General features: G+C 40.7%; 1 protein-coding gene across 8 annotated transcripts in view; it reads left to right on the top strand.

The window, feature by feature from the left end:
* Positions 1-23010, top strand: part of LOC103382556 (troponin T, cardiac muscle isoforms) — a 57264-nt gene extending 34254 nt beyond the window's left edge. The window contains exons 4-7 of one of the 8 annotated variants that reach the window (XR_012583922.1): positions 2591-2763; positions 9829-9953; positions 21775-21867; positions 21980-23010. The gene's annotated coding sequence lies outside the window, so the exon portion shown is untranslated. The other 7 variants (XR_012583918.1, XR_012583920.1, XR_012583924.1 and 4 more) reach the window with 7 other exon arrangements.
* The last annotated feature ends 335 nt before the right edge of the window (positions 23011-23345 follow it).

The following is a 23345-nucleotide window of genomic DNA, read 5'->3' as shown; positions in this document are numbered from 1 at the left end:
CAGTGACTGGCATCCACAGAAGAAGACAGACGTTAATCTGGATGCTCAGTGTATCAGTTCAAAAGTTGTTGTTCAATCATTTTAGTCAGTCAATTTGATGCATGAGAGACCGCCTACTCCCCAAGACTGGCCCTGACCCAGACCGCCGTCCAACTTTTATCCTCCCTTAGCGCAGACCCCCAGGCTCAGGAGCCCTGAGATGCCAGCCATCCTGTGAAATTTAAAAAAAAAAATCTCATTCCTTTCACTGACCAGATTCTTCTGTTATAGCCATTTAACTTACTGCGTCATTTCTGGTCCACATGACAGCTTCGCTTAACAACCACAGATATGTTTTCATTAAGGAGGACATATGAGAGTGGCCTGGGTCCAATTTGGGGGGAAAAAAAGTGCTGTTCACACTGTCATAAAGGAATCATTTAGTTGTCACACAAGGGCAACAACATTGGATTTTGCCTTCAGTTGACAGCACCTTTGGTGCCACGTTATAGAGAGAGTTGCTCTTAATTGCTATAGGCAAATAAGTTGTGTTAGCTGTGTTTTCACTCAGGTTGGGCAAAGGTGATCAATTCTATTGGAGCTTTTAATTCATTCAATTCATAAGAATTTCAAGGACAAATAAAAGGTTGTGACACATTTCACAAGCTTCATCTAAATAAGACAAAATGTTATTGTGTGAAGTAAGCTTTTCATAAAACTGAACATTTTGCTCAGATCCAAAGATTACAAAAGGTCAAACAAGAGGTGAACATCTGAAAAGACAGCCACAGCTAAAGTCGCCTTTTTTTTTTTAAAGATTCATGCCATTGACTCTTTGGTGTGTTTTTTATATTTTTCGAAAAATCACCTTTTTTTCTTTTGTTCCCTCAAGGTTAGTAAAAGAGACAGAGTCGGGCACAAAAATCGGTCGTGATTACGGATAAAGAGCAGCCGCTCTCTGCCTCGCCTTACATAAGACTGGATATAAAATATGTTGTGTAACGCCTGCTGTGAAGCTCCTGCTGTGATGGAGACACGGGGTTTAAAGAACGCAAGTCTCTTCGCTCACATGCTGTGGCTGCATGACGAGACACTTTTGTGTTTTATTTAATATTAGCTCTACACGTGTGTTTCTGAACAAAGAGAAACTTCAAAAATTTAGTCTGCAGGATTTCTTTTCAATACAAAAAGTACATAGCTACCATTCCTCCCCTGCAGGTGGTGCTGTGTGCTTTGTGAAGTCTTTTGTCCGATTTCTTGAGTATCCAGCAACAACATTATATCTGTACTAAATTAAAGTATTAACGAAAAACTGACCAAAAGAAAACTGTACAACAGACTACAGATGATTGTAAACATTTACAGATTTTGTCTTTTTTTTTTGTTTGTTTGTTTTTTTCAGAAGATCTGAGAGGATTTGATTCATGCTGTGTTCCATTAGTCCAGTGGTTCTTTTATGGTCATTCCCCACTTTGAAAAAGTAGGAATTTTCTGGTCCCACCTGCCCCCGTTGCCCCAACAAAAATCTTGATTACATTTTGGATTAATTGAACATCAAGTAACGTCGTATTTTATAATGAAACAAAATCAATAACATAAAAAAACTAAAACAAAAAAAACAAAATTAAAAAAATTCTACATAAGGTACAAAATACACACAAAAGATGTAAAAAAAAAATCAGGTATAACTAAATAAAAGATGTAATATCTCCTTTTTCATAAAGAGTAGTCCACTGTTCATCTTCAATCGTGGAAACATTAAATCCAACAATACAGTCAAATATTTCACTACTTCAGGAGGTTCCGTTAACCACGCCCATCGTCATCTGAAATCAGATCTGGTTTAGTTATTTTTCTTAAGATTTATTTTCATGCCCCGAACTGAATCTCAGTGTAATTATGGTCATTAACACCGACTCTGTTGATCAGTGTTAATTATGGTCTGACATCTTGAGGTGACTGTAATTTAGTGGCAGAAGACAACGTGACTAAAGACAGTGAAGTCTGAACACTGACAGAAACACCGACTAACAACTGTAGCTGAGAACGACCCCAGAATTATACAACAACTTTCAGTAACACTTTTCAGTACTTTTGGAAATATTGACTTTTCTTCCTTGCTTTGAAAAAGTCTGTTTTGATTCTGATTGTGTTTGGCCAGTGACCGTACTGTAGGTCTGTGTCCTTGGGGAGATAATGGAAGAGCCAGTTGAATTTAATCAACAGTTTAGTACTTTTCTTTCTTTAGCTTCTCCACCAAATAACTGTGGGCTGCAGCCCACAAAGAAAACTCTACATCTTTTTTTTTTCATATTTTTTCTAACATGTGAGAACATGTTCACTCAAATGAAAATAGACTTAATAATGTTTTTTTCTCTTTTTTTTGGTTAAATTGCCATTAAAAGTGAAATATTCCACAACAGATTTGACAGTGTTGTGGACACACAGTATCAACCTGCAGATCTGCAGCCTTCTTATATAAAACACTGTGCAGATAAAAGTACAGTTGTCAGACTGCAGACTGCTCTGAAATCGCCTGTTGATTCTGGTGGAAACCACCTCACAAAGGAAATGTCAGACAAACTCAGCATCCCCGTCTCTTCTCTTGCAGGATGCAATCAAAGGGTTCTGCGCTCTGGGTTCCAGAGTGAGCTGCTGAGATAACGCACCTGTAGAAGACCGCCGCTCGCCTGTCCATCATCAGGGACAAAAGGGCAGAGGAGGAGAGGAGATCAACACTGTTGTGTAAACATCACAGCTAACAGAGATGCTGCAGCAGCTCAGGTGAGACTTGGTGTCATCAGACAGGATGGTAACGATTACGGCCGTCTTCTTCATTCTACTGTCCTGCTTTTTAGAAAACAAGTGATAGAGAAGTAAAGAAAAGGATAAAATCAAAAAAGCAAGGTGAGGAGACGAGCCGGTGGTAGGTTATAAGTCAATGAATATTTTTTGAAACTTTTTTTTTAAATCTGTCTTTTTAATTGAAATAGAGCGAACTTGGTGTCAGACTTAGATTTTCTCTCTCTTGTACAAGAACAGAGAAAAACCTTGAGAAACAAAGCACTGTCTCTTTAGAAACAAATACTTCACAAGGAAACACATGAGGCTCTGTTTACTTTCGTGTCTAACAACAATCTTTTGTAACTAATTTAATTAACAACACAACATAACACAATGGTTCCCAAAGTGCTTAGCTTAGTTTAGCTTAGCTTAGCTTAGCATAGCAAAACGTAGCATGACTAACTTTACTTAAAACAACATAACGGTGGTCCCCTTAAACCTGCAGTAGTACAACGGGCACCCTGGAGGGCACGGGGGGGAGGGGGATGCAAAGGAGGTGCAGCAAGGCAAATTATTTCTTTAAATTTCCAGCACAATAATGACGAATGTGGGAGAGGAGACACATAACACCCCCTGATTATTCTACGACTTCCATTCTCTGCCGCCTCTAATCTGATTCCACCTCTAGATAAACTGCTATGTACTGAGTGTGATAATGAACTCTCCTGACAGCTGGATTGATTGGCCGATAATTGTACGCCTCCGCTACAGCCATGAAGTTACTTTCTTCGTTTGTGCTGCACTAATTTCTTATCATTTTTTTTAGTAAAAGAAGAGTAAAAAAAAAAGTACTTGACTTTGGTGGGAAGAAAAGTCTGTCTTGAACATGATGTGTTTTCTTCAGTCTGACTCCGTCTGTATTCTGAAAAGGTCGAGAGAGAATACAGACTTTGTTGACGTACTACGCCCATGTCCTCCCACAGACAAGAAATAGTTTGGTGTGAATATGATTATGAATAAGAGTTTGAATGGTGGTCTTTCAATTGACCCACCAGCGTCCGGGGTTGAACTCTGACCTCACCCGATGGCTGCTGGGATTGAGTCCTTTTGGTGAAGATTAAATGACCGAAGAACATGACGTTAGTGAATAAAAATGTATTTTTGTTTCCCTCAAACAGCTGACTGACAGTTGTTGTCTAAAGCTGAGGACAAGTCTAGAATAGTAACAGTGTGAAACTTTTAACTAGGGACAGGATGACCATTGACAAATACTGATACTTCAAATTGGAGTATCTGCTGGTACGCATATCAATCTGTTACCTTGGTCTTCCCTCCAGCATGCTGCAGGCTGCTGTTCGCATGTCTTGCAAAGTTAAGTTGAGAATTTGGGCTTAGGTCTAGGATCAGACGGGCTATAGTTGTTTTTTTTTCCATGAGCGATCCTGAAATTTTGACCAAAATTGGACCGATCCTGAGTATCAGATCAAATCCTGTCTCCACAACAAAAAACAAGCAGTTTTTCCTCAACACAAGTACAGATATAAATACACACACACACAGACACAGTGTCTTTCAGGGACATTAACTCACACCTGTAGAAATTGTCTGATCCCGTCGTCGTCTTCTCTTGACTGAGTTCTCTAATTCCCTAATGTCAGCTCTGTGTGAGGTGTGTGTGGCTGCGGCTCTTTCTGAGAAAGTCGCTGAATAAAATACAAACCTCTGCTGCGTCTGAACCTGAGGTGAAATTTGAAGTTTCTCTGTTGTTCTCCTGCGTACATGCAGATTGTCTTAGTGGAGGCTGAGACTTGGTGTTTATTTTCTCCTGAACAAAAAACACATTTGTCACGGTTGTGTGTGTGTGTGTGTGTGTGGGAGGGGGGAGAAAAAGGGGGAGAGGTTGGTGGTTGTGTTGTTTATTCGCCACATGCCAACACGTTTGTGTGTGTGAAAACACACACCTGTGAGATTTTTACAGCTACCGTGAGACCCGTCAGAATTAATACGTCTCTTTGTCCTCTGCTCGGAGCCAAATGATTTGGTTTGTTTTTTCTTCCTTTTTTTTCCACTCTTTCAGATTTAGGTCTGTCATTTAACGAAGCCTGTCGTTGCTCTGCTACAACTGTGTGCCGTGTGCAGCAGCTGTGTCTGTGAAGAGCAGCTGTGTGTAGCACAGGTTTCTGGGCTTCAGCCTGGATACTCCGAGTCCTGAAAAGGTAGAAAAAATACTGTACGTAGAGCCACTGTTACCCATTAGGCTCATTAATGCCTACATACTACTCCCTGGAGTACTGCATTAGTTAGTCATGTGACCCGTATTTCGATCCCCAGTTTCAAATGTAATGGTTAAGCTCTTGACTTAAATGTCAAAGTTCTCCCCTGTGGTGACACTGAAGGTGCAGAACATACGACCAGCTCTGCACTGACTTTTTTTTTGAATTGTTACAGAGGGTTGTATTGTTTAAGTGTTTACTCCAAACGTGAATTGAAAAATCGAAAAAAAAAAATTAAAAAATCCTTTTTCTTGCTTACTCCTGTTCTGCTCCTCCTAACATTTAAAGACACTTCCTGCTCTCTTCCTGGTTGTCCTGCCTGCTTCTCCCTCCACCTTAAAGGTTAATGTATTTCATATCCCTCCCCTTGTGTAGCAGAGTGAGACGCTAGGTTGTTGCATGAAAGCCCTTTCTTACGGAGGGAAGCTCAAACAGTGTCCAGACAAATACAGTAGTCGGTTTCTCATTAGGGAAATGACTCATGCATTTAACCCTGGACACAATGGACACACACAAACCACTAGAGTTAAATGCAGGGTTAGTACTTGTACTTGTATGTAGTACTGTAACTCCAGTCTATGACGTCCTCGACCTACAGCGCTGTTTCATCGCCATATATTTTTCTTTCGACCTACAGCGCTGTTTCATCGCCATCGCCCAGAAATATATTAAGAAAGTCTTATTCCATCATTGGGATTGACGGCGCTAAAACTAGTCGGCGAGCAGACAGGATGATATATTAGTACATTAGTATATTGTTTCCCAAAGACTGGGTAGTGACCCTCAGGTGAGTCACAAGGGACTTTTTTGGGGGGTCCCCAGAAAAAAAGTTTGGGAAACACTGCATCAGTACGTACATTAGTTTTTTGGGAACCTTCTGCCCTTCATTATGACTCCCAGGCATAAATCAGACTCTTCTAGTGTTTTTATGTCATAGATTATGATGTTAGCGCTGTGTTAGCATAGGTGACTGACACAGGTGCAGTATGTGAGGTTGGACTTAAAAAGGAGTTACATCCTACCGAAGGAACTGAATTTTGACTTAAGTCAAGGAACCACTTTAGTCGTTTTTCTATTTTGAACTCATTGGTGATAACAATCCAGAGCTTTAGATTACATAGATTATATATCCATGGTTTCATGTTCCAGACCAGGTGTTTTTAAAAATGTCTTATGGTGTCATGTTGTTTTAAACAGTTGTTTTATTCACCACTGCTGCATCATCCCTCTGATCACCTGATTCTTTGTAAGAAACTTTCTAAAGGTTTTTTTTTTCTCTCATGACCTTCTGCTGCTCCTCCTCGGAGATTCTCCTCACATTTTCTATGGTAGTGTTATATTAAGGCTGCTCAGCAAAGTGTCACAAAAGGAGCATCACCGAACCTCATTTCCTCACCAGAGCAACAAAGCCACACTGTGTCTCAGACACAACTCGCTCAAACTTTTTCACCGCTCTAAGCTGTTAACCTACAGGTAAAAAAGAAAATAATTCTCGACTCAAAAATACCTTACAGACATGACATCTCCAAGGAAGAATTTCTGTTTTTAGTTATTTCATTAAAAAAATAATAAGCTGTCAATCACACATAATGCTCACCAACTTCAGCCCTGCTTTATTCTCTGTTTTCCTATAGAGAAGACCATAGTTAACCATTTAAATATTATGTTCCTTCAAAGAAGACATGAAAACAAACAGTTTCCCCCGTATTATTCCTCATCAAAACCTTTTTTCACTTCAACTCCCAGGTCTTATTGAAAAATAAAAAAGGCTTCAGACTGTTTGTTGTTTTGGTGGCAGTGAGGAGTCATTTCACTCTGACAGATCTCCTGTGGTTCTCCCACGCAGTCAGGGGAGTCTCTGGAAGAAAAAAAAAAGGAAACCAATGAGTTCTTACCATCAGCTCGGCCAGAAGCAAAATTGATATCTCTCAGGAGACGGCGTCTCTGATGGTCCTGCTGGGAATGTTGTCTTACATAAGTGTTTCAGCACCACTGAGCGAGGTGATGGAGGTAAACATGGGATAATTGTAACAACTAGTGACAGGGTAGAAGAAGAATTCTGCTGCCGAAGGACACGAATCTGGTAGATTTTTTAGTGTGTGTGATGATGTCTGTGTGGAAGTGTTTGGCACACCACAGTGTTAGATTTGACAGACATTTTAAAGACATTGAAGACAAAGTAAAGAAGAGATAGTATATATTTACCCTTTACGAACCTCTCCCACACTGTTATCAACCCTCCCTTGACTGTATTACTCTTCCCCACACAGTTATATGCACAGTAGAGTTGTAGAATGGCGACGCAGAGCGAAGTGAACGGGAGAGTGGCGGACAGACGAGGGGAGATACATGAGCCTATCAGCGTGAGGAACAGAAGAGCACGCACAATTAGCCAATAGTATGCTGTGTACGCCTTCGTCTAGGAAGACAAAGCTACCAGCGATCGTTCGCAAATGTGTATCACAATTTCAAAACGAGAATCCACGTTTTTAAGCCAAAACTTTTGAATGTATAATTATTTTCTTTTTGTTTATTTGCCAAATCTTTTGAATGTATAATTATTTTATAAAGTCTTTTTGTTTATTTATTGCTATATTTTTGCGATTTTTTTTTTTGCGATATGGTGAAATTTTCATCTGCTATAGAGAGGGAACTCTCACTGTCCACCAACAGACACATTTATTGACAATGAACACATCAGTTCCGAGCCTGGAACTTGCATCACATAAAGCATTATTTGCCGTTTCATGCAAAGTTAAACTGGTTTCAGATTCTCCATTGATAATTTCACCTCTCTGCTGTCAGGGGGACTGCTAACAATTCAGAACAAACAAGAGATGCATTGTGGGTTGCAGGTTGCTAGGCTACAGGAAGTGTTGCATTCATGGTCTGTGATGCTGTAGTTCTTTCAGTTTCTCTCTGTGTTCTTCAGATGACCATAGACTGGGCCCTTATGAAGTCCGTCTGGCTCATGTGTGGGCCCCCAGGCCTGCCTCCAGAGGTGGACGGTTGTTGCCTGGATTGCCTGTAACGCTTTTTAAAAAATTGCATAAGATCCTGTTTTTAAACAGAAGCTCTGATTAATGATATCATCAGATGTTGTAGTTGGTGTTTTTGCCTTTCTCCTCCTCCAGGGCTAAAACACAGCACAACAACATTGTTCAACACAGCGGTGGCTTTTTATGGCTCCATCTTTATTCAGCCAGAGTACCTCATGAATGTGTGAAATAAAAATTCAGATCTTTGTATGGAAGCGAGGCTTTGGTGTTGTTTCTGGAGCCGGTTGAACGTAGAGAATAATGGAGCGCCTGCGTTTAAACACGGCCACGATACCATTCATTATCAGGGCAGCAGTTTGTCCGCCTTCATCGTGACACTGCTGATTAGACGCTGCACGGGCTTCATGCTCATGAATCCTGAATAATCCATTCGGATGACTAGTTAGTCTTTTGTTTTTCGTCAGACAGCCGATGTTCAACACGCCACACGCCTGGCAGCACGTTTGTTTAGCAGAAATGTTTGTTTTTGTGTCCTCTGGTTAATTGTGTCTTGTTTGTGTGTGTGTGTGTTTCTGCCTTGTTTTCTTACGGCTCTTTGCTTTAATATTCTGTCTTAACAGAATATTAACACATCCATGATGCCATTCATTCAGTCAGTTTTTGTTTTAAATGTCAAAAACATTTCTCTATAGATTCCTGTAATTAAATAATTTTCCTTTAAAAAGGTTTGTTAAAAAGGTCAACAAATGCACAGTTTTTATTGTGAAAAATAATTATAAAACAAAACAAAATAAAAATCAACAGTAGACTCTACTGTGACTTTGAAGGAATGATTTAAAAAAAAGTGGATTAAAACAGTTTCTGTATTTTTATGTATGTTTTATTTGAGTAACAAAGAGAGAGATACTTTATATTTTAGTTTTTCGTATCTTTTCTACCACATCCTCAGAACCTGCCACACATCGTCCCCACTGAAACGAAACACTTTGTTCCACATTGTCTGCTTTCGACCGGTTCACTCTTGTTCAGAAACTCCTAACATGGTTTCTACACAGGATTGGCTAAATGGACCATAAGTGGTAAATGGTCTACACCGGTGATGCACTTAAGGATTCTAAAGCTCTTCAAGCTGTAGGGGACATACATATTCTCATACAAGTCTTTTGTATATAGCATGCACAGCTATGGGGGGACACTTTGTGTCCAGTGGTCACTGATTGCGCACACGTGGACCATGGAAACCTGGCATGGAATCAGCAGTGGCTATTAGTAGACAATTCACACTGACTGTGGAGACACAGCCGCCCACGGCTGCAACACTGACGCACTAGCCATTGTTTCCCAGTTATATTTACAGGTGGTGCTGTCACACTGTTGGGTTTTAACGCAGCTGCAGGTTGAGTTTTACCTACAGAAGGCTGTGGCAAACTATATTATTAACTTATATTATCGTTATACTTTTCCCTTCACTGCAACGCCTGTATTTCCCCAATAGATGGCGTAGAAAAAGCTAAAAGTATTTTTAGCATTTTAGCCTTTATGCTTGACTTTTACATATAATTTATCTTTGTTCACACAAACACTCCATGTAGCTCCTGACCTGAACTGAACACCAAGTGGACATTTCATGTCACACTCAAATCATGTGTACTCAACAAACAAAATGTTGTTAGCAGGTAGCCTGGACAGTCCTCTGGGCCAAACAATTACCACAACAATAATCTACAAATATGTTTTTTAGGATCAGTATTTTTACAAAACCTAACTTTTTTTTAACTGTGATTTTCCATCAGCTATCGGTCCAGATGATGCAGCAGCAGGATAATGGAGATGTTTAGGAGAAAGTGTAGAGGACGTTGACAAGGGGGTTGCTCAATCCCGGAGACTGAGAGGACACGTGATCAGCTGCAAAATGAAGGTATGTGAAAGAGTCCATCCATTCAGGTCATTGCCTGGTGAGGAACTGTGATTCTGTTTGGACAGTCAGGAGTGGCAGAGAAGTACGTGAGGATGGTCCAGGGGTAGTTAGGTGTGCTGCTGATAAGGAGTGACAGATGGGTGGGTTAACATCAAGTGTAGATCAGCATTGAGCCCCTTGTTGTTTGCCATGTTGACGGACAGGTTGACAGATGAGGTCAGGGAAGAGGCTCCATGGACTCTGATGTTTGCAGATGACATTGACATCTGTGGTGGGAGTAAGGAGCAGGTGGAAGAGAACCTGGAGAGGTAGAAGGCAGAGAGGAATAGAGGTCTGAAGGAGCAAGAGGAGATATATGTGTGTAAATAAGAGTTCTCGCCCAGAGTAATGGAAAGTGCATAAAAAAGGTTAGAAATAGTATGGAGTCGGGAAAATGACTACCATTTTTCTGTCCAATCACATTTCCTCATCTAAATGTCACTCTGGTTTTATTGCCAAGAAAGAAGGAATCTGAACTGTGAGGCTACAATAGAGCAGGAAATGAGCTGAACATATTCTCTGGATGAACTTCTCTGGTCTAACAACAGCGGAACTATTGAATATGCTTGACTTCTTGTCGCGCTGTCAGGAACGTTCTCATCCACGGTTGGGCTGTGAACGAAGCACAGCTTCATGGTGCTCTCTGCTCATCGCGTTCCTCTTTTTAACCTGGTTTGAAAAGACTGTGAAAATTCACGGCCCCTTCCCTTCCTACGTCCTTTAAAGAGTATGAAGAAACACTCTTCTGACAACACTTTCAACAGGTCAGCATGTTTCCTGCATCGACCTCAGCTGGCCTGAGACCATGAAGGTCCTTTACATTTTTCTCACATTACATTACATTATATTTCTCTGTTTAATGAGTTAGTTTTGCTCGTAAAAAATGTCAGTCCCTCATTAATTCCTCTTCTGCCCTATAATCTGTGTCAAGGTTACAAGAGCATTCTTCTTTTCTTCTCCTCCTCCTCCTCCTCCTCCTCCTCCTCCTCCTCCCCCTGTCCCTTTTTTTAATTAAGGGTAATAAGTGGTATCTGCATGTCAGACTGGACGAGATTTGAAACTGTAAATGCTTCACTGACCTCACGCCTACTTCTGGTCATCTTCTGTTCTGCGGTTCTTTACAACAAGAGCTTTAATTGACCTAGTCTGACCACAGCTCCGTACGAGACTATAAATATCACAAATGTAATACAACACTGAGTTTCATTGACTGTACATTAGGCACAGGGAGGATATTAATGATGACGATGATAACGTGCATGATAACGTCAGACTTTTTACATTCATTCATCTCCACTTTTTTGGGGACAAATTTCCCACAACCTTTGAGCAAAGCAGAAAATAAAAAAGAAACACATTTAGATTTGATCTTAACTGTTTCTCCTGCAGATATGAAACACGAGATAAGATAAGACAGTCTGGGCTGTGGTCTGCATCCAGATTGCATGGCAAGTCAGTCTGGGTCCAGTCCATACGGACACAGGCTGGGACCAGACTGATACGTCTTCTGTTGTGAAGACCATGAAATTCTTTGTGTTTGTTTTTAACTGCTCAAAAATTGTAGGTAATGATGTGTGACTGGAGACAATGAACAACAGTGAAGTGAAGATAAATAACTTCACCAGACTCTCCTCTCCTCCCCTCTGCTTTCCTCTCCTCTCTTCTGCTCTCCTCCCCTCTCCTCTCCTCTTCTCCTCCCCTCTGCTCTCCTCTCCTCTCCTTTCCCTCTCATCTCCTTCATCCCTCTTCTATTCTCTCTCCATTTCTCCTTTTTGCATCTCTCCATTCCTTTCCTCTCCTCTCCTCCTCTCCTCTCCTTTCCCTCTCATCTCCTTCATCCCTCTTCTCTTCTCTCCTCTCGTCTCCTCTCCTCTCCACTCCTCTCCTCTCCTTTCCCTCTCCTCTCCTTCATCCCTCTTCTCTTCTCTCTCCATTTCTCCTTTTTGGATCTCTCCATTCCTTTCCTCTCCTCTTCTCTCCTTTTCTTCAACGAATAAATTCGAAAGATCTTTTGTAGATAACAGTAGTTTAGATGTTAGCATCTTTAGCTAAGGATGACTTTTGGGTACATCTTTTAGAACCATCATCTACATTCTGAGTACTTTAGCTTTTCTACTTTTATTTAATACATTCGTTCCACTGCAGGCTGTTTGTCCTAACGTTTTGACAGCGTGCGTCAACCCCTAAGATCCTGAAACAAAAATCCTCAGGCAGCGTTAAAAACAGTCCTCCATTCAAGCACTCTCACTCTGTTTACAAGTGCAGCTCTCTGAGCAGACACCGCTGTGTGTGCTCTGCTGAACGATCAAACTTTATTTCCATTTTAAGACTGAAGAAGACAGAAAGGTCACATCCTCTCCGTGGCTCTCCAGCTGAGCAAATCACCAGCTGCTGCCAACAGATCTGACTCTGCTGCCAGGGTAATCACTGCACGCCCGCTCTCTCTTTTTACCCTTTTTTGTCCTTCCCAAAATCCATCACTCTGACTGCACCTCCCACGCCCTCCGCCCGACCTGAGAGCGGAGCTGTGACTGACACGCAGCCAAGCTTCACGGCGATGTCTGCGAGGCTGGTTGCTCTCAGAACGGCCCGGCGGAGCTGCAGACAGAAATAATGAGCCCATCCCAGCCCGTGACCCGGAGCTAATGTGGCACATCGTAATCCGCGGCTAACAACGGTGTCTGCAAACCAGAGAAGACTGTTCTTACTGCCACGGTGTCTGCTGTGTGTTTAATTACTGATGAAGCTGCTGCGGCGATTCCTGGTCATGTGACGGCGCCGTTTGCTCTCAATATGACGCAGGTTAAAGGGGTTAATTGCAAGAAAGCTGAAATATAAGCCAGTGCGTGTGTGTGGTTTAAACAGAGGCTCATCACACTGTACATATCTGAGTGGACGCTGATCTACAGTAATGAGCTGTGGTCATGAACCGGTTAAACATGAAAAGACATGATGAATTAAAACAAACAGGGTTCCCATAGATGTTTACGTACGTTTAAACAATCTTGACCTGCTCTTAGCTACGTTAGCTAAGCCTAGCAAGAAGATCACTGCTACCTGATGGATCTTTTGACTGCGGTTTCCTTTGTCAGGATTAGGCTTGAAACGTTTAGGCTTGAGTTGGGTTGTTTTTTAAATAATGACAAAAAAGTCATTTAAGCCACAGCTACGTTAGCGCTAAGTTAGCGTTTTCTTAAATCTCTTTCCTTATCAGCTGATTGTTGCTGTTTAGAGTTCATTTTAGCCCTAATGCCTTCCTTACAGTTATAGAACAACCTAGTTAGCCATCTTGCTAATTTCATGTTATTTTGGCTAACGTTGTTTTGGATTAGATGAACTACTTGGGCTAACTTTAAGCTTCTTTTACTTTGATAGCTGTTTTCATGAAATGTTTGTGACATTTATGTATTTTCTCTTTTTAGACATATTTTTGCTTTGCTTTATCTGACTAAATGTATAACAATTATTTGCATTCAAATCTATTTTTTTCACCTGTTTTACACTTATATTTAGTTCTTTCATTTATTTTCATTAATATTTTATGCACTTGTTCTGTTACATTTTATTTGTTTTGACTGGGTTTATGTTTTGGCTCCTTTTGATTGAAGAGTCTTCTCAGCACTGTGATGAGGCATTTTACATTCATACACTCATTGAGATTAGCACAGAACAGAGAGAGAGACAGACAGAGAGAGAGAGGCATTTATTTTAGATTGAACGTACGTGTGTGTACGTGTGTGTCAGGCTCTAAGAAATCACATTTCTAAACTGAACTTTAAAGTGTCTGGAGAGCAGCACGTTGTAGGATTTGGTCCGTGAGAATACGATGAACTTTTAGTCAATGACATTTCTGTGTGATGACAGACAGCAAGCGCCTCCTAAATTATTCAATCTGAAAAAGTGTTTCATGTTTCCCCTAATCTCCCGTCACTGCAATTATAAGCATAGCGTGATGATACGCTGCGCCAGACAGGGGGCGTAAACAGCAGCGTATCAACATCAACAAACGGTGACATCAGTGCAAAACACTAAAAAACCAGTTTCTTATCAATCAGATGAAAACTAATTCTTCATTGATTTTTTAAACTGTTTTTCCCTGGATGTACAGCTTCTCCTGACAAGTTATCCATCTCAGTACTAAGCTGCTATAAAATCTGAAAAAAGCCCAGGAGAACGTCAGCAGTCCCTGACAGGCTGCCACCGAACATAGACTGTAGACCTGAGGCTGAGCCTTTAAAGCAGTTTCTGAGTGAAAGCAATGTCGACTCCCCCAGTCTGTGTCGGATGTCATCGCTGCTGCAAACAGCTATCCATGTTTAACGAGAGGAAGGAATGAATCATCAGCCTGAACCTGATCCATCAATACCACAGAAATAACAGAGAGTAACAAAACTCAACAGGCTGTCTGGGCTGTAGAGGAGGAAACACGGAGGTAGTCGGAGGAAACTTTTCCTTGAGTATGAACCGAGGTCTGTGTTTGTGGCCTTAGTTTGATCGTCTCTCAGGAACTGACTGACAAAATGACAAAAATCATTCTGTGAGACTTCTCATAGGCTAAGAAATATGTGCTTGATGTGCATTCAAATACTATGGAAAAACACTGGTTCTCAAAGTACATGCTTTTTTCTGACCTTGTTCTATCAACAATTACCCCAGCGAGGATCAATATTTTATTTTATTTTATTTTATTTTATTTATCACATGTAGATTTAACCATTCACACGAGCATTCACACCTAAAGTCATCTTGGGGTGAACAATTAACCTAATCACTGGGGGACGACAAATGTATTTTGAGCTACAACAAGAAAATACTGTATGAGGAGTCTGAAGATACAACACAGTATGCTGCAGACTGTTTAATAACATGGTAATCACCTGTGCCTAAATCCCATGAAAAGTGGTTTCCTCACTGGGACCAGTCCAAATATGAAGGCGGCGACTTCTTGATCCTTCTCCAAATGTGAATTACTGCAGTAAACCTGTGAATATTTGTCCTTGTTGTTGTTGCTGATGATGATAAAGTGGGCGAACAAACAGTCTGTTCTCCCCGGGAAAACTTAGCAGGTGCTTCACGGGAAAAATTGCTTTTCAAACACCGAGCTGGAGGCGTTTGACATCCATAGCCATGAGAACCAAACTAAATCCCACTGCTGCGGGCCGGGTCGGGAACACCAGCAACCGAGCTGGAGGCGTTTGACATCCATAACCATGAGAACCAAACTAAATTCCACTGAGTTTTGAGAGGCTGCTCTGGGAATGCCCAGTATCTCTGCAGGGTAACTAAAGAAAAAGACCACAAATAAGACTTGAGGATAAAATATTCATGACTTTTTTGCCCGTTCCAAAGTTTTGTGGTACAGAAAAGGAACACTCCCTATTGTATACTGTTGTAGAGGGAAAAAAAGTGATTTTGTAACAAATAAAGGTCAGGGTTTCTAACTCGTCAGTTTAGGTTACACACAAATTAGCAACAGGACTTGAACTGCACTGAAGAACTGGTCACAACAGAAAGGTCAACCACTGTCTAGACCACTTCATCATGCTCTGATACCCCTGACTTCTGCGTTAGGAGAAATGGAGCCCAGTTCCTGCAGCTCACATAGCAGAACTGACCATCTGGGTCACATCGACCAATGAACAGGGAACATCAAGTGGCTGCTGTGAGGATGTTGGCGGTTATTTTAAACAAACTCTGAAGAAACGTTTTCTTTAAGTCAGACATGAAGCGTTTCTGGTCCACATTCTACTGTAGATACAAGACACAAGCAGCAAACGAGACCCTTGATATAAAACATCTTGAATCATTACCTTTTCTAACATTGTTTGACAAAAATATATTTTTTTATTTTATGTTTTTGGTCAAACTAGAATAGCATCTATGAGCTCTAGAATTTATTTTCAACTCTCCTGATGTGGAGCAGTGGCAGTGTTTACTGTACACATGGGCTCGTCCTCCAGTCATCCACACGGAGCTCCAACCATACAGGAGATTTATGAGCGGATTAGGAGCACACACACACGCCCACACTTTAACTCTTGTATGAATGTTGAGACATCGGCAGCAACGGGCGTTCTACTGTGGATCTGCTCACACTTATTTCTCATCTGAAAAACATACAGCAAAGATACTCCCACCAGAGACGAATCGTAAACAAACATTTAACCTGGTGATATAAACAGTGAGGCAATAATGGCACCGCTAACTCTGCAGCTGCTGTATACTCTGTATAACACGTGTCAAACTCAAGGCCTGTGGGCCAGATGTGGCCTGCCAAGCCATTACATGTGGCCCACACTGTCTCCCATATATTTATTAAGAAAATCTTGTTCTACAGCGTTAAAACAGATTTTTCCACGGGAACTATAATTGGCGAGCAGCGTGGACAGATACGTCGTCATGCGTTGAAGATGGTTTTGTGATTCGCTGGTTATACGGCATACATTGGATTGTTGTTGACGCCATTAGTGAATTAGTGAATCAACTGACTACGTCAATGTCAGAACTTAAACAACATACAATGTTACATGGGTGATGTTGGTTTCTGTCTGATAACCTGTCAACTGGTAACCACTAACCTAACCAGTTTTATTTCTCTTATGGGAATTAATTCATAAAAAGAAACAAATAGGATAAAAACCGCCAATGTTTTTACAGTAAGGCAACTGTGCTAACCACTGCACGATGCTCTCTTTTGTCTCAACTCTTACTTGTTGCCATGACAAGGTCGGTGTGATTAAACACACCTTCGCATGTGCAAATACTTCACTCATCTTCAAGCACCCATTAGAAAAGTGCAATCAAGACCTGTAGAGACACACACACACACACTCATGAACACACACGTGCACACACCTACATTATATACGAAGTCGTCTTGTTTGAAGTGGGCAGATCATTCTGGACGAGGCACTAATGCGATCTTCAGTCTCAATTCAAACATAATTACATTTTTGACCAAATCACGTCGCATCTCATCAGTCACCAGCAGAGGGAGAGGCAGCGCTGATCGGGTTTGTGCAGCGTTCTCAGACTGGAGCAGAGATATCACTTCACCCGCTTGAAGGCTATTAGACTCCTGCTAATTGAATAAATTGGACGAGGTTTAACCCACTCTGGGAGTGGACTCTCCACGTCGCCCACTCACAGACTCATCTGTAACGACATCCTTGACACGCTGGGGGATTTTATACAAACATTTTTTTTCCACCTCAGTTACAGCGCCATATTATTTATCCTAATGTAGTAATTAAGTAAATCTTGTTTCCTTTTTACACCTCTGCACCACTTTTTACCCACAGTTGTAGCACCTTCAGTTTTAATTATTCCCAGTGGGCTGGAATGAGGTGTAACGGGAGAAGGAAGTTTAGGAAGTTTAATATGAGTTGATTACAGAGCTCTGTTTCATCGTCAACCTCCATCTCACGCTAACTCCTGTTACCAGAGACAACTCTAGACATTTTGAAGCCCTAGAGCGCGGGTCCCAAACCCCCCACTTCTGGTCCAGGACTGTCTGTTGCTAATAATGAAATTTTGCCTAAAAGGGTAAACTTTCAAAACATATATATTGACACATGTATACAGTATGTATTGTAATTTTTCTGTGGTGCTATAGCATTGCCCCGTCCAGCAGATGGCACTAAGTGCACTCATACACTACATAGCATGCACTTCAGGAGAAAATGAGACCATATGAATTAGATAAATAAGGGAAATGAAAGATAATAGATTATTTAGCTTCATCAATAAGCATCATACATCATAACATAACTCTTTTGACTAACTTGTAACTTAGTCGTGGTTGTTACAATTGATAAATTAATTTAGTTTAGTTTGAGTTTATGTTGACTAAATATCCAAATTATTTTACTCAATTTAATCACTTTTACTCGACTAAAACGTGTCTCATATGTCCATATAAATTATTTTATTTTTATATTTTCCCAGATTATTTTAATCCAAGCATCATAACAGACCACTAATGTTGATGCTGTTTTTCAGAAGTGATATTATTATTGGACTAGAAAAGGACTGAAGGTTGAGTTGCCCTGCTCCAAGATCTCATGTTCATGTTGTTTTCCAAACAGATTGATTAAAAAAGTCCTTCATGTTGCAGCTGGAAACAAACAAACAACCATCTTTTATCAGCCTTTTGTCAGTTTTGTTGTTATTTTTTTTAGACTGGGAAAGTAGTGATAAAAGCTCCACAGCATAAACCAACATAAAGGCCTGAAATGGGCTTCAACACAAAGGGAGCACATTTAAGAGATGAACGGTTTACCTGTGTGTTTTCTGATTAAATATACACCGGCTCTGCTTCAACAGCTAACATGAGCCAACGCTAAAGCACAGGCTATCACAGGAAATGAGTCCGTTTCATGGTCTGTTCTTCTTCTCAGTTGGAGAGATCAACCAGTGCTGTGTCCAGGTTAAGGTGACACTGTGTCCTTGACAACTAAGTTTTAGTTGAAAGTACTGCTAGTACTAACCAGGGAGAGAGAGGGGAGGAGAGAGAGAGAGGGAGAGTCGGTGTGTGTGCGTTTCTTAGCTACAGTGGGGAGGACATTTTCTTTTGTGAGTGAGACAGAGTTTTCAATTTCAGAATTTTAATAAGATTACAATTCAGTCAGATTAGAGTTCAGGATTAAAGGTGTTACATTACAGACATACATTTAGACAATTATGAGACATGTATTTGTATTAGTTCGTGTAACGGTAGGGATGTGAAACACTCACATAAAACAGTGTGTGTGAGTGTGTGTGTGTGTGTGTGTGTGTGTGTGTGCGCGTTCTGCAATCACCCTGTTCCTGCATGTGTGTCCGCTGCAGCTTGTTGCTAGGTTTCCCTGTTCTCCAGCTGCCAGATGAGATGAGCTGAGCAGATGCTTTTGTCCCTGTAAACTGACAGTTTACTGAGTGTCTGCATAAACCTGGTCTGAGTCGAGTGTCGAGTTCTGAATCTGGAGATAGGCTCAGAAAAAGGTGATGATGATGGTGATAATGGTGGTGATGGTGGTGATGGTGATGATGATGATGATGATGATGGTGATGATGATGGGGTGGAGGCTGCAGGGTAGAGACGGAACTTTTATGCAACTTTACACAGGTCTTGGGTTCAAATCCCAGACCAGTTCAGCCTTTGGGGCTTGTTATATCCACAGATTGTAGGTTTGAATCCCAGTCGGCACCAAATCCCTTGCTCCCTAAAAGTGCCAGTCCCCCAGGGTTTAATCTAGAGAGCAGATTTCAGCATGTGTATGTAGCTGTTCTTGTCATGTGCAGGTCTGTAGTGTAGCAGTTAGCACACCTGCCTTGGAAGCAGAGAGCAGCGAGTCCTAAGTTTGATTCCCAGATTCGACTGATTTTTTTTGGATAAAAGCATCTGCCCAATCCATAAATTTATACAACATCAAATGAAGGATATAATAATAATATAATATAAAAGTTGCATAAGATGAAAAGATCCCCCAATATAAACATCTTCATTCAGTCCATTCATTTGGAATTGATGACTCGAGTTGCTCTACAGTCAAAGGCCAAATCTACGGTTGTTAAACCCACATCTTTCTAATTAGTGGAGTGTAAGGTCTGATATCGTCCATGGAGTTGTCCTACTAAATATATATGGTGAACAGAGCCACAGGTGTCTTCACCGTCCTAGAGATTTTTTTTCTTTCTCTGTCCTTATTAGGTTGAAAATGTCAGAATAGAAACAGCCGTCATTAAAAGTCAATTTGTATCATCCTTAAAAACTCATATCATATCTGTGACATATCTGAGACGGCCCGTTCCCTGTGGTGATACATATTGTTCTAAATCACAGTTGGGTGCCTGCTCATTAGACAGATTTTTGTAGCTCTCTTTACACATCTTTTTGATTTTTACGGCACGTTGTGCTTTTGAAGCCCAGTCACCTCTTGGTCTCTAATCAGGCTTCTCTGATTAGACCAAAGTTGACTGGGGCTTTAAAAGAGCTGTCTTAAACCTGGGCTTTGATTTTTTTTCTTTTTTCTGACTCTGACACTTTACCACGCAGAGGCTTTTACACCTGCAGCTCAATATCATCTCAGGTGAGTTATTAAAATGTCAGCCGCTGTGCTGCCAAGTAGAATCTGAGGGGTGACAAGGGGGTGAAGCGTACCTTTGTCGTGCGTCACCACTTTATGACTGAAATCAAACTTTTATAGCTTTTGGGAGAGTGATGCTGAGTCACCCTGAGCTTTGTCGTCTATTATGTTCCTGGAAACATGTTATTATTGTGACTAGTGGATATACCTCAGGACGTAAACAAGCTGTGAGTCAGATAATAGGAGTTTGAATTCTCTACTTTTTTTCTATTTATATTTGCAGTAACAATGACCCATGTGTTATTTGTAACAAATGGTGCATAAGAACATAAAACATCCCACAAATATCTGCTGGAAAATACTTCCCATTTTTATCTTTGCTCATGTTGAAAGCTAAGCTAAACTATATGTTGACCTTCATGTCAGCGTGAGAACAGAGAGAAGGTGAAGGTGAAAAATATTATTTGGCAAGAAAACAATTCTGGTTTCATTAGCGTGGAAGGTTGAGACCTTTTAAAAAATGCTAATGAGTGACTTCACTGAAGACTTTCAGGTTCGTCCTCCTCTGGAACACAACACCTGACAACACTGTTGATTTTCCTCTCTGTTTCCTTCCATCTTTTATGACAGTGATCCAGCGTTCCACCATCGCCGTTGCCGCCAATTTATCGTCTCTCTCCTTGGCCTCTTCACGCTCCTCTTCACATCTGACCATTACTCTCCGCCGGTCCTCTGCCGCCTTATTACCATCCTTCTCGGAATAATTATGGGATGTCATGAGGTCTTTCTTCAGTCAGGCTGACGGACAGGGTCTGCGTTGGTCTTTGTTAGTGCAAGTGGGAATTGAAAGGGCAGAAAAGACTTGTGAGGAGAGTGACTCTGTTTATGATTGTGGTCTGTGAATAGTTACAGCCTACACTCAGTGGTGACTATTGGTGATTTCTTATCACAGTATGTAAATCTGCTGTCACGTTTAATTAGCTGAGGAAAACCGGTTAGCTCCTGATCTGACTACTCATGTCCTGCTGTATGACTGCATTATGATTCATGATTCAAATCCAACCACTGTCATATTATTAAGAATAGTAATGTCATATAATAACACAAGGTACATTACATACTACAGTATCACATACTTCACCATCTTGTTTATTTCTTTCTTCCCAACTTCCATCGGCATCGACACCAGGGGTCAGTTGAGAGCTACTTCATGGACACTTAGTAATAAGAAGAGCCACTTGTTTGATACAGTGTAATGATGATCAGTTCTGGGACATACAGTAGTCGACACTCTTCCTACCACCATCATTGCACCCATATGAATATCATTGCAAGTTCAACTGATCCAAAAACACAGTAACAGTACAATTTTTGACCCTCTTGTTGACTAGATTATTTTTAGACTGAACCCCGTGGGCACCTAAGGTAGTCCACGGGGGCTAACCAAGAAAACATTCTTCCTCAATATTGTTTTTTTTTTTAAAGCGACCAAACATTTTATTCTGTATTTCATTTGGCTTCTATTCCCAGTGGTTGTTGATGTTTTCCAAACAGCTGCAGCTTCAGAAACACAACTTCCCACTGTGTCACCTCACGTCACCGTGGCTACGCCGTGGTGACATGGATGTCAGTGCAGCTTTTAAAGCTGGCATGTCACCGAGGTATGAATTACATTTTTGTATTTTACATTGCTGGATATTTTCTTCAACCCTCAGTGCTCCCGCATTTATGTGCATCGACACAAAACACTCAACCTCAGTCGGAATCGCTGCCACCGCCAGAACGAGTTGACATACATTCAGCTGCAGGTTGTTGTTTGGAGTTGCTTTAAACTCGTTCCATCTGCCAATACATTCAAAAACAAGCCTGTGGTCAAATAAAGATGTTTTGGTCACTAAAATCACTACAGTATGATTACAGGAATGCTGCAAGGTGAAAACAAATGTGGGAGCAGGAGTTGTCACTCATCTGCTGGTGTTCTCCAATAATTCATCAGCACTAAGTGCACCACTCAAGAAATCATACAAGGTCGAGCAAGAGGCGATGAGAAAAAGAAGGAAAAAACACTAATTACTTTTACTGCTGTGACTGGCTTCTCGTGATGTGAACAAGGACATTTCCCCTCCGACTGTGCCTCGCAGGAGTTGCTCTAATTTGAGTAATTTGTGTGTGTTCTGAACACACTGGCTGCTGTCAGAAAGAATATAAATATTGTTGTAAGAACATTTGAAAAAAGAAAAAGTTCAGAGCTAAAAAGAATACAGGTAGAGAAGAACACTTTCCTAAAGACTTTATGATTTTAAATGGATATTTATCAGCACAAGATGTTTGAAGTGGGGCTAAAAATTAAATGTGAAAATTGTGATAATTCATATGTGAAATGTTTCAGAGTAAATATTAAAACTGAATGCATTTCAAAACATATGCCAAATGGCACTGTACTGTACCCCCAACCACTCCACCATGGTAGACTAGTGGGGTGCTATGACAGATGATAATAACAATAATAATAATAAATCTACTTCAGCAGATCCATAAAACATGAACCACATAAATGAAAATGGGTGAACATAAGTTTTTTTTTGGTGTGTATGTGTCTCATCATCATTTGGAAATCCATTCATCTGTAAAATAATTTTTAACAAATCTCAAGGATGCACAGCTTTATTTTCAGCTCTTGTCTCTAGTGTCCCATGGTGTCCATGCTTTTGCTGCTTTTCATTGGATGTTCCACTAATGGTGTTATTGTGAAGCCACTGCCTGAGTGTGCTGCATTGAATTTTAGATGCACTTAAGCAAATCATGTGCAGCAGGAAAGCCGGACAGAACTGGAGTAAAAAATGATATGATTTCTCTTCAACGTGCTGCTATTATTTCAATACTGTCCAACATGTGACTTCTTTGACATCTGCTTTAGTATCACAGGTGTGATTAAAACAAAAAAACAAAAACAAAAACTTAAAGCTTTGTCACTAAACTCATGTGTGCACCTCTACCCCCACCTGCTGGTCCAAATGTTGCATCCAGAATTCTGACCTTCACCTTTTATTCCTACATGATATGAGAGGAGTTTAAATGGTTAATGTTTAGATTGTTGTAAAAAAAACAAAAAACAAACAAACAAAAAAACCCCAAAAACAATAATAAATAGGTCTGCGGAAATGTCAAGAATTCTTATGGCGATGCCTTTTTATTCTGTATTTTTTTGTAAAAACTAATATTTTATGGATTTGACTAGCTTGACTGTCAGAAATAGAAAATAATGGAGCTAAGCCCAAAAATAAGG

This window comes from Cynoglossus semilaevis, chromosome 8 (assembly GCF_000523025.1).
Source record: "Cynoglossus semilaevis isolate Cse_v1.0 chromosome 8, Cse_v1.0, whole genome shotgun sequence".
Taxonomy (NCBI): Eukaryota; Metazoa; Chordata; class Actinopteri; order Pleuronectiformes; family Cynoglossidae; genus Cynoglossus; species Cynoglossus semilaevis.
The sequence above is the reverse complement of the archived record's forward strand: the minus strand, read 5'-3'. Positions and strand labels throughout refer to the sequence as shown.